This window comes from Eublepharis macularius, chromosome 17 (genome assembly GCF_028583425.1).
Source record: "Eublepharis macularius isolate TG4126 chromosome 17, MPM_Emac_v1.0, whole genome shotgun sequence".
Lineage (NCBI taxonomy): Eukaryota > Metazoa > Chordata > Lepidosauria > Squamata > Eublepharidae > Eublepharis > Eublepharis macularius.
This window is the reverse complement of record NC_072806.1, coordinates 12,482,409-12,494,542: the sequence shown is the minus strand read 5'-3', so window position 1 is coordinate 12,494,542 and position 12,134 is coordinate 12,482,409.

The window sequence follows — 12,134 nt, the reverse complement described above, 5'->3', positions numbered from 1 at the left end:
CCCCAAAAAGCACGGGAGTGCTCCCACAGCTGGCCAATGTCATCACTTCTGGGAGTAACATCATTGCATCCCTTGCATGCATGGTGCATGTTCCTGGGGCGCCTGCCAGTGGCGGGGGACCTCCAGGGGCTTAATGGATTAGTGGATGGTGGACTAGTGGGCCCTGGGAGTTTGCCCACCAGTGGCAGGCACTTGGGAATTCTGCACTCCATTTAGACATGCCAGTGCCAGTCCAACTAGGGAACTGGAGCTCATCTGCCATTCTCCAAGCACAGGTCACATCTTAGCTGGCTCTTTGCTATTGAGGGAGTGTAGTGGTATATGCAGAAGAATACTGGGATTTCGAGTTTAGTGGTGTGCCACGGTTCTTTCATTTTATGCCCAGTTTGCTGTGCAGCCCAGGCCTGTTCTGTTCTTATTCGTGCCTTTCCTGTAATTTACGGGAGGGATTTTATGAATCAGCTTTCCTTCCACACTTGTGTGTTTATTGTCCCCAAATCCAAAAGAACCTTTTGCCCTTTGGCAAAACAGGGAGAAAGAAGTTAAGACCGAGACCTGCAAGAGTCTGCCACCATTGCTTCATCTACTGATGGCCACACTTGTTGCATGTATGTCCTGAGGGTGTCATCAGAAAGGAGTGTTGAAAGACTAGGCAGGGAACAAGGAAGAAGGAGGAGGTATCTGCAAAAGCCACCCACCCAATTAATCTGCAAATTATCTACCACCCGCTGGAGGGTTTATTGCTCACATTCAGATGCCACCAATTCATGAAAGGGATTTAGCAAAGGCTTCTAGATTACTGATGGAGACCTGAAATGTTTTAATCATTGGTTGTTGTGGGTTTTCCGGGCTGTATTGCCGTGGTCTTGGCATTGTAGTTCCTGACATTTCGCCAGCAGCTGTGGCTGGCATCTTCAGAGGTGTAGCACCAAAAGACAGAGATCTCTCAGTGTCACAGTGACACTGAGACCCACAACAACCATCGTTCTCCGGCCGTGAAAGCCTTCGACAATACATGTTTTAATCATTGTTTTTATGCCTTTGTATGTTTTTTTGCCCTGGTTTACCCATTTTGATGGTGTGTTTTTGTTGTAGCTGCTATTGTTTTGGTTGGTTGGTTTTAAAGTATGATTTTATTATGCATGCTTTAATTTGTTAGTTGCCTTGGTGGCCGTTATGATGGCAGAAAAGTGGGAAACAGATTTTCTTTTCCTTTTATTCCTTTAGAAGCACATTGATTTATAAATCTTGAGCAGCAGAAAATACGTATTCCTTATCATTTTTGGATGCAGGGGCTAAAAGTATGGAGATACAGGCTGATTCCGCACACATTGGATAATGCACTTTCAATGCACTTTATCAATCGTTTGAGGTGGATTTTTTGTTCCGCACACAAAAAAATCCATTCCAAATGATCTATGAAGAGGATTGGAAGTGCATTATCCAATGTGTGTGGAATCATCCATATTTAGCAATTGCTAGGGTAAATTTAGGATCCTTATCACTAAGCAAAAGAGCCAAGATTTCTGGAGTATAAGGAGAGAGGTTAATTAAGGGCTGAATATAATAATCCCTTATATTTTCAAAGAATGTACATTCCAGCAGGGTGTGGAGCAAATTCTGTTGGAATAGGGTCTATTCAAAAATCTCCCCTTAACACCATTGTGGGTATAATATTCAATCTTGCGTACAAGAAAGCGCCGCAGTATCATGGGATGGTAAGATAGTACACAGAGGGGGATACTGATTTGTGGAAAGAAAGACGAAAAGATAGGAGTGAACAAACTCTGCGGGCTCTCAAAATCAACCTGCTATGATTGATTTCTAGGACATGGTTTTTAATCAGAGAAAATACTTTGGATTTGCCCATCTCAAAAATATCACCGATCGACATTCCAACTCTCATCAGTTTCTCATCCAGGTCTTTCATCCAAGTTGATTGGTGGGTATCCCAATTTAGAGCACCTAAAAACCATCATCAGCATAGAGCAGCACACCCTCTTTCTCCTAGGTAATGCTTTCCAATTTAGCTTTTATTCAAGTTTTCTTCTGTTTGTTTCTTTTTATTGTAGAAAAGTTAAAAAATAGAGCAAAAGAAAGAAAGTAAAACATAACAAAAACACAATTACAAAGAGCCAACAATGGCCTACATATTGATCTACAGGAAAAAGCATAATAAACATATTATTAACTAGCAACAAAGCCCGTTGAGGGAAAAATGCAATGGGCTCTAGAAATAGGAGGGTGGGCGGGCGGGCATTCCCTCCTCCTCTGTCACTGATCCCTTCCAGATGAAGGCAGGGGGTGGGCATGGCCACCTCCTCTGCACCAGATCCCAAATGAGTGAAGGGGGAGGACTGCTTTGTTCCTCATCCCAGCTGGGGGAAGACAGGAGGGCGGGCATTGCCACCTACTTTGCTCCTCATCCCAGCTGGAGGAAGGAGGAGGGCAGGCATTGCCACCTGCTTTGCTCCTCATCCCAGCTGGAGGAAGGAGGAGGGCAGGCATTGCCACCTGTTCCACGCTTGATCCTGGCTGGGTGAAGGTGGGGGGGTGGGCATTCCCACCTGCTCCTCTCCTGATCCCAAATGGGTGAAGGGGGGCAGGCATTTCCACCTACTCCACTCCTGATCCCAGTTGGGTGAAGGCAGAGGGCGGGTATTACCCCTACTCTCTGCCTGATCCCAGCTGGATGAAGGTGAGGGGGTGGCCATTGCCACCTGCTCTACTCCTGGTCCCAACTGGGTGAAGGTGGGGGGGGGCATTGCCACCTGCTCTACTCTTGATCCCAGCTGGCTGAAGGTGGTGTGTGGGCATTGCCACCTGCTCCACTCATGATCCCAGCTTGGTCAAGGCAGGGGGCAGGCATTGCTGCCTGCTCCGCACATGATTTTGGCCTGGGCTTCCTACCATGGCATGCTTTCTGGAGGTCTTGCTGCCTCATATGGTCTTCCCTCCACAGCACCACCCTCTGGTGGTGCACCAGGGTAGGAAATGAGTTGTCTTGAATACACTTAGCCTTTTATATAGTAGGATCCATTGCAGTTTTTCACCTACAACACTTCCTCCTGTGTTATCAATTGGCTTGTGTTCTAATTAATATGTTTTCTGTGTCTCATCTTCTTGATATTCCAGATCCCTATTCTTAAAAATCAAAACCACAAATGATTAATTCATTTTTCTTGGTCTCTTGCAGATATTCCATAAAGTGTTTCCCATTTGCCATGAGTATAGAGATTGTTTTGTCTCTAATTACCGCTGTAAGTGTGTCCATCTCAGCTGAGTCCATCATCTTTCCAGTTCTATCTTCCAATGAAGGCAGATCTTTGCACTTCTGTTTTTGAGCATATAAGAGCCATGCTGCTGTTACCATATATAAAATTAAAATATCATACTCTTTTTTCCAATTTGCTATCTATAATTCCCAACAAATAGAACTCTTGTTTAAGCTGTAGTTTAACCTTTAAGATTCTCTGCATTAACACATGTTACAACCAAAATGTTTTCTTAATGCACTACCTAACAATTACTTTGTGGATTTAAGTACCCTGTGTGCTCTCTAACCACTACTGAGACACCCAGGAGCTCCATTTTCACTGGAGGAAGAAGGCTATTCCATCAAGACACATTCTGCAGCCGTCCTCTTCCAGATGCTGTCATCTAGATGTTGTAAGTCCCTTGAAGACCTAGATGGTGGAAAGACAGGAGATAAACCTAATAATCCGCAATGCGTTGTGAAACCTGGTTTGTACCCAATAATACCTAATCCAGTTAAGACTGCAACACACCCTGCACTCTGTTTTAAGACTCTTCCATCTACAGACAATCACGTCTCTTCTGAGCCCTGAAATATCTTTCGCCATCCATGCCTTTTGTTTTCATACTGAACATAAAGTTTGAAGAAGAGTCCTGGAGAATTGGAAAGCTCATTGATTGGGGTTATTTTGCTCCTTAGATAAGGCACCATTAAGAGTTGCTTCTGGAATTGTTCTTTGACCAATATGGCTTCCTACAATCAAAGGCCATGGAGATTAGCACAGGTGTTTTCTCCACCTCCACAGCAGTGCTGCCTTTTGGAGAGATGATTGTGGCAGAATCTTAGATGCATTTTGATGCAGTTGGAAGTTGACAGGACAGTCTACATTAGAGACGGGCACGAACTGGAAAAAAACAAACCACGTGGTTCGTGGTTCATCAAATTTCATGAACCATGAACCACAAACTTTCACAAGCCTACCCCCAGTTTGTGAACCAGTTTGTTTGGTTCGTAAAAAATGTCACATCCAGGTCAGAAAACCATCACTTCCGGGTCAGCAGAAGGTCATTTCCGGGACATCAGAAGGTCACTTCTGGGTCAGCAGAAGGTCTGCAGGAAGTCCATCCCCTGTTGCCTAGGAAACTGATTGATCAGCACCAGGCTGTCTGCAGTGACAAACCAAAAAATGAGCCAAACAAACCAGCCTAAAGTTCATGGTGGTTCGTCAGAAATGGGATCTGACAAACTGCTGATTCGCGAACCACAAACTGGCCTGGTTCATCATGAATTTTGATTCGTATTTTGGTTCATGCCCATCTCTAGTCTGCATATAGAGAGAAATGGTGTGCCTGGAGAGGGCTGAAAGAATGAGTGCAAGAAGAATGAGTAGATGCTGACATTCTTATAGGGTTTTTCTTCCTATGGCCATTGCAGTTTCCTTAAGGGTTGGTAAGTTTGGGTTGCTAAGTTTGTTAACAATTGTCTCTAGTTCTGATGCAACAACCAGGCCACTGTACATATGTCTCCCCTCTGTTAACTCAGAGACTCCAGTTGGTGGAAAAGGCATGCATGCACTGTTTGTTTCAAGAAAGGAAGTTGGGAAAATGAGGCTCTATTCGTCCTTTTCCCAAAAAAACCCCCACATCATCCAAAACCCCATCAATCCAACAAGTTTCTCCTCAAGCACATGAAAACTCACACGACAGTGGACCCCCCCAGAAGTGAGTATTAGAATTTATTGGCTATTATATACAATAGGTAAACATTTTCAAATAATTTTTAAATATAATAAAGTGCAAAGTACTGAATACAATAAATAACAGTATCAAAAAGTCATATATGAATAAATAAGTCAATCACTATGAACAATGACGGCCAAGACATACAATAGCAATAAGTACAATCCTATTTACAATGTATCTTCCTCAAAGATGCAATGTAACAAAATCCTTCAACTGCAGAGAATAGTATGTCAGGGAACTGAGGTAAGTGACTAATTCATGTAAGAAGTCGTATTAATCTTTATAATTTCTTGTTCTTATAATTTCTATTTAAAAAGCCTGGGTAAAGAGAAATACTTTGGTTTAGCACCTAAAATAAAAGGAGGTGCCAGGCAAAATTCAAGGAGGAGGGTATTTCATCACTGAAACTGCCCTATCATGTGTCATCACCTGCTTGACCTCTGCAAGCAGGGATATGAAGATCAGGGCTTGAGAGTTACATCAACTGGCAGGCCAAACAGAGTAGGAGAAAGTGGTCCTTCAGGTATCTCAGTCCTAGGTAGGCCACCCATTCACCAACCCAGGGTGGGGAATAACCAGCCTCTAGTCCCAATTTCCTGCTCCAAGGAATGGAGAAGCAGGAAAAAATGGCCTCTAATCATGATGCTCTAGAAATTTTCTCCAGTCTCTATAGTAAACACCATAGAGACTAGGGAAGGCAGCATGGAGTGTCACCAGAATTGACATCACATCCTCCCCAAACTCTGCCATCCTAAAGCACTGTCCCCCAAATCTCCTGGCATCTGTGAAGGAATCATTGGGAGCTGTAGTCCCAAGCTGTCTAGGACCTTCTTCACACTGATTTGTGCCTGGAAACACAGCACTGGATCTCTGTTAACAGTGAAGAAATTGTTTTTTCAGTGGTAGCACCATTCGCAAGGTCGGTGTGGTTGAGTGGGGACAGAGGAGGGAAGGAGAGGATTCTTCCCTAGTTCAGATTCCACATCCCAGCTAGAGACAAACTCAAGGCTGTAATGTTCACCTTTGTACTGGCCTGCATTATGAGATACTAAAATCCCAAGAGTTTTGGTGCGGTCTCTAATGTGCCTAACCCATAGCCCCACCTCAGTTAAATCACCTTAGTTGGGAAGGGAATCAGCAGTAAATCCTCTGCCTCCCACATAGATATTGACTAGGAAGAGGATTAATTAGGGACATGAAAGAATACTTTTGTAAAGCTTAAGAAATAAATGCCGTTGTTGATTTTGGGTCACCTGTTTTCTCGCATGAGGCCAGCAGCATTGCAACTCAAATTTCCAGGAAATTCATCTACATGAGCTGATATATCTTCCTAAGGTTTGACAAGCAGACGACAAGAGTTCTGCTTAAATATGAGCATGATCATATTCTACAACAAAATGACTAAGTGACCATTCTTATAGCTGAAGAGAGAAGTGGGTTCATATTACAGAATCTATCTGAAGGGTAAGAGGAGAGATCCACCAGTGGCTACTAGCCATGATGAGTAAAGAAATCCTGCATACTCAGAGCCAAGCTACAAATGATACAGGTTGGATGCTTGTCAGCGTCCCTCAAGTTTTGATGGGAAATGTAGGCATCCTGGTCTTGCAGCTGTAATGGAGAGCCAAGCTGTAAAACCAGAATGCCTACATTTCCCATCAGAACTTGAGATAAGCTGACAAGCGTCCAACCTGTGTCAGGCGTCACTTGTAGCTTGGCTCTCAGAGGCTATACATCTCCAAACACCAGTACTGGGAGGCAACATCAGGGGAGGTGAAATTGACAGTCTTCGGGGAGGTGAAGATGAAATTAACAAACCCTCTGAGGAGCAATCTCTGCTGGCTCTGTCCTTTAAAATTATGCTTCCCAGCTAACATTGCATTTCCCCCCTTTTGGAATAAAGAGGCAGAAACAAGGCTTGGGTACTAATGGGCCACTTTTATTAAAATACAACATAAACTGTCAATACAGCAAGAGTCTAACTAGCAGTACAGGTCAAGCCCTGGGGTCACCCAGAACGTCTGCCTTGACCTGACTGGGCGAGCCCCACTGCCCTGAGTGCGAGCCATCTGAGCGCATGGCTGGGAAAGGGTTCCCCCCTTAAAGCTCCAACCACCCGAAACCTGTGAGCCAGAGTGAAGGGCTTGTACATGGAATCCCAGCCAGCAGTCTGACCTCACGGCAGCATCCGTACAGCCTACCCGCCAATCCGGACAGACCGCAATTCCCCACCAATGAGGATATGCCAAGGGGCACACTGGCCCACTCTTTTTCTCAACCTATCTTGCCAGTGGCCGAACTATTTACAGCTCCACCAAAGCCAATTTCTCAGACCCATGCATTCAGTGCAAGGTAGGTGAAAAACACTTCTCCCTGTAGTCAGTTGGAGAAAGGAAAAAAAATTCTACCTGGCCCTGATAAACAGCGAGCAGTGAAGCCTGCATGGCTACAGGGTGAGTGGGTGGGCTGAAAATGAGGAGCAACACAGCCCCCGGCCCCATCCAGCAGCCTTGACCTGCTGGCCAGAAGAACCAAACTCCCTACACTTGAGCATCCTTGTGTAAGATGTCTTGTGTAGAGAGAGACTCTAAGTCAACCTTTGGTCTGACCCAGCAGGGCTCTTCTTGTGTTCTTATGTAAGAACACTTGTGCCTTCACCTGGATAATTCAGGCAAGCCTGATCTCATCAGATCTCAGCTGCTAAGCAGGTTGGCCTTGGCTAGTAATCGGATGGGAGACCTTGTTTTGCCAAGGAGCCAATTGTTTTCTTGGATGAGAAGACAATAAATGCACAAGTGTGGCAGGAAAGCAAATTTATTAAATCCCTCCAGCAATTTACAGGGAAGAAATGAATGAATGCAAAACCAGAAAACCGATACAGAATATATTATGCTTACGCCCCATACTACTCTTGGGAACCCCTGGAGACTACAGTGGGTGGACCCCAGGTTCTGGCTGGTTTGCAAGGCACCGCTCTGCAGTTTATCCCGTGCTGAGGTTCTGCAAGGGAGAAGGTTTCTAGACTTATGTAGATAATAAGTTACAGTTACATTGTTACACCTGGTACTTATTTACCCCAGCTGTCTTCAGACAGAGGGAGATGATTATGCAAGGCTAACTTGCCAGACGGATTCCTTATCAGTTAGCCTTGCATTCTTCGACTATGCAAGACTAATTGATAAGGAATCTGTCTGGCAAGCATCCAAGGCAAAGAGTGCTAGCATCCTACCTAAAACTCTCGTATCAGGTGCTAATCTAAATGCCTCACTCCAAAATGCAGGAACATGACTATGATTAGATAAATGGACATTAGAGTGAAAAACCTTGAAGAGAAAAACACCTTACATGGTCAAATAGGAACGTCCAGGTCTGGTTTGCAACTGGGCACAAGATGGAGGGACTGTGGCACATCACTCACTCCTCAAAATCATGATAACCAGGGCTAATTTTGAGGGGGAATGTGCAGGAATGCAGTTCTGGCAGTTCCCCAAAGAGGTTACATGACAGGTAACCCTGCTCCCCTGACTCTTAGCCATTTGGGGGGTGTTTTGGCCTGGATTGGGGCCAAAATGGCCCGGATCGGGCCTCTGACAGGTGGTGGATCACTCTCCTGCTCAGTAGTGGCCTGATCCTGACCATTTGGGGCCCTTTTCAGCCCTTTTCAGCCCCTTTTTGCCATTTTGGGCCCAATTTTGGCCCTGAATGGCCAAGATTGGATCCAAAACAGCCAGAATAGGTGATGTCAGGGGGTGTGGCATATGCAAATCAGTTATGCTAATGACACACTTCCGGTGATGGCAAGGGGCATGGCATATGCTAATGAGTTATGCTAATGACTTATGCTAATGAGTTCCTCCAGCTCTTTTTCTACGAAATGACCCCTGACGATAACCTTCTGCAAGGTGCCACTACAAACCTCCAAGGAAGACCAGGGTTGCAGAGGCCGCCACCTCTGTTAGTCTCTTTCCATGAAAACCCCACTAGGGGTCGCCATAAGTCAACTACAACTTGATGGTACTCTCCACCACTGAGAACACTTGTAGTTTAAATTGGCCATGACTGACTAGGAAAGATCAGAGTAGTATGGATCACCAAAAAGAGACATTTTCTTGTCCCCCCAATAACTGACATTCAGAGGTACAAATTGTGAAGCCATTGGTGCTCATGGCCATCATGTGGCAGGGAGTTCTATATGTCAATTGTGCATTGTGTAAAGAAGTAATTTCCTTTGGATGCCCTGCATCTGTTGCTCTTTAATATCATCAAATGTCCCTGAATTCTACTATTTTGGACGAGGAAGAAAAAAAATCCCCTCTATCCACTTTATCTAATTTTATAAGTGTTTATCTTGTACCCCTTTGGATCTCCACTCCGCCAAGTTGAAAAGCCACAACCTTTCCTTGTATGGAAGGTGTCCCAATTTTGTTCCCCCTTTCTCTACCATTTCCAGCTCTAAAATATCTTTTTAGGGATGGAGCGATCAGAACTGTAAATAATATTCCTAATATAACCACGCCACAGAGCTGCACAAGGTCATTGTATCATTCACTGGTTAATTTTTAAATTATTTCCTAATTAATCCCTAGCACAGAATTTGTGTGGGAAGACAGCATGGTATAGCCCAACTTTGGAAGCTAAGCATGGTCAGTTCTTGGATGGGAGACCACCAAGAAAGACTCTGCAAAGGAAGGCAATGGCAAACCACCTCTGTTCCCTTGAAAACCCTTTCAAGAGATTAAGTCAGTTGCAACTTGACACATCACACAGAATCCTCCTTTTGCTGCTGCATACTGGAGCAACACTTCCGTTGAGCTCTCCATCACAACCCCAAGTTCTTTCCTAGTCAGTTTCATAGCCAATTTAGACCTCATCTGTGTATATGTGAAGGAGGGATTATTTTAAATCTCAAAATAGCAGAGCCCAGTAGCACCTTTAAGACTAACCAACTTTATTGTAGCATAAGCTTTCGAGAGCCACAACTCTCTTCGTCAGATGCATCTCAGCGGCATCCCTTTACACTTACATTTGAAAAGTGTTTGTCAAGTTATTGCCCAACCACAACCCCTTGAAGCTCTTAGCTGTCTCATTTCATTTTCTCTTAAGAATTTGGTTTCGTCTGAAAACATGGTCTCTCCACTGTTCATCCCCAATTCCAGGGGAGACCATTTTGAAAAATAACTGAGAAAGCACTGGTCCCATGAGCACCTACTTCTTATTTTCCTCCATTGCAGCAACTGTCTAGTTACTCCTATGTATGTATATGTTATGAAGTTGCAACCAACTTAGGTATCCTTGACAGATTCCTGCCAGACTGGCGGGTTGTCACACAATTGTGAGTGCAACCCTTGATCCAAATTGCTTCTTTCTTTGGCTTCACTCAGGTATGATTAAGCAAAGCTTCTCACTGATCTCTTAGATATTATTTGATTGAGGATTTAATTGCAAGATATTCTTCAGCTGCTTTCACATGGGTAGGCTAATGAACTTTCAATGCACCTTAGCAGTCCTTTGCAGCTGGATTTTCCTGTTTGATACAGGAAAATTGAATTGTAAATGACTGCTAAAGCGCTTTGAACGTACATTTTCCAGCCCATGTGAATGCAGACATAATCGACGATGGAAGCAGACTAAAGTGGACATTGGAGTGGAGCTGTCCATGGCTCCTGGTGCTGATCTTTTACCCAGAGTGATGCAGTCCACCAAATACTAGAACAACGTTCCTCAAACTTCTGATTGCTGATACTCATTCCTCCTCTTCTCCTGAATTAAAATATTCTCCACTCTTAACGCCACAAAATTTAGAGTGTAGAAGAATAATAATGCTGTCCTAAGCAGAATCACAGCTTTCTTAGTTCACTGTCCTCAACAGATTTAGAAAATGTAACTCTGCTTAGCATGGTAATGTAAGATCTATCTGTCCTCTAAAGAGTTTATCCCATCTGATTTGGCATACACTTTTCCACTGAGACAAGCTGATCTGCATGATATTCTCTGTCTGGCCCTGTGTGACTGTAGGTGTCATCAGAGTTGCAGCAGGGTCTCTAGTTCCTCCTGGCATGTCTCTTGGGAACCACCTCTTCTGGCCCTGATGCTAGGGGGCTAGTCCTGAATGTCAGGGGCTGTAGGTTTGAGCCTTGTCAAGGACTTCTTGGTCCTGCCATCTTTCTGTTTTTACTTTTCCAGGAGACAAGTGTGTATATCTCAGAGCAGAGGGGGCTTTGCAAGTGTGTGGTGCCAGGTGCCTCTGTTGTGGTGCCACAAAGGGTTCTTTTCACCCTTTGTACCCACTGTTTGTGGAAGAGTGGAGTTGCATTGACAATGGCAACCATGATTGCTGCTGGTGATTGGCAGCTCTCCTGCAACTGGTGGATGCTGCTGGAGTTTCTATAGAAGCAAAGTATGCTCTGATGGCTGTACCTAACACAACCTATTGTGTTAGGCAGGAAGGGTTACATCAGTGCTTATTTCTTGTGGTTCCTTCTTACATGCCCAGGGTATGGCCAATCACCACCTTGAGGTCAGGTAGCAATTTTCCCCAGGCTAGTTTGGCTAGGGATCCTGATGGTGTTTTGCCATCTTCTGGGCATTGAGCAAGGGTTACTGGGGTTGGACTAGATAACTCTAGTGGTACCTTCCAACCCTATGATTCTATGATCCATCATATTGAAGAAATCATGTAACTTTGATATGATTATTTGAAGTAGTGACTGTTTGTTTATAGAACTGTATGAGAGTCTCTTTACTGTAAACAATATTGTCTTGTATTGCCAGAAAGGTATAAATGCAGATGCTGACAACTTGTTACGCACTCTGCAGTAATAGTGTGTGCATCAGGCTTATTTGAGAGCCTCTTATAATAAACCTTTTTTGCTTCTAAGATCATCAAGTCTGAAGCCTTGATTTATTATTCAGACAAGGAGAGAAGGGGGACCTCATAATTAGCAAACAGAAGTAATAAAAGTTTCCCCCAGCATCATCTTTTGCAGATGGAAGGAATCTACCGTAAGCTTATTCCTGTAAAAGGGTTCCCATAGGGTCCACACTTGGTTTCGCAGGCAATTCTATCTGTCACTATAATAAATATAACTTAGCATTTATTGTAATTTTTTTTTATTATGTTCTGAGTTGTTCCGAGA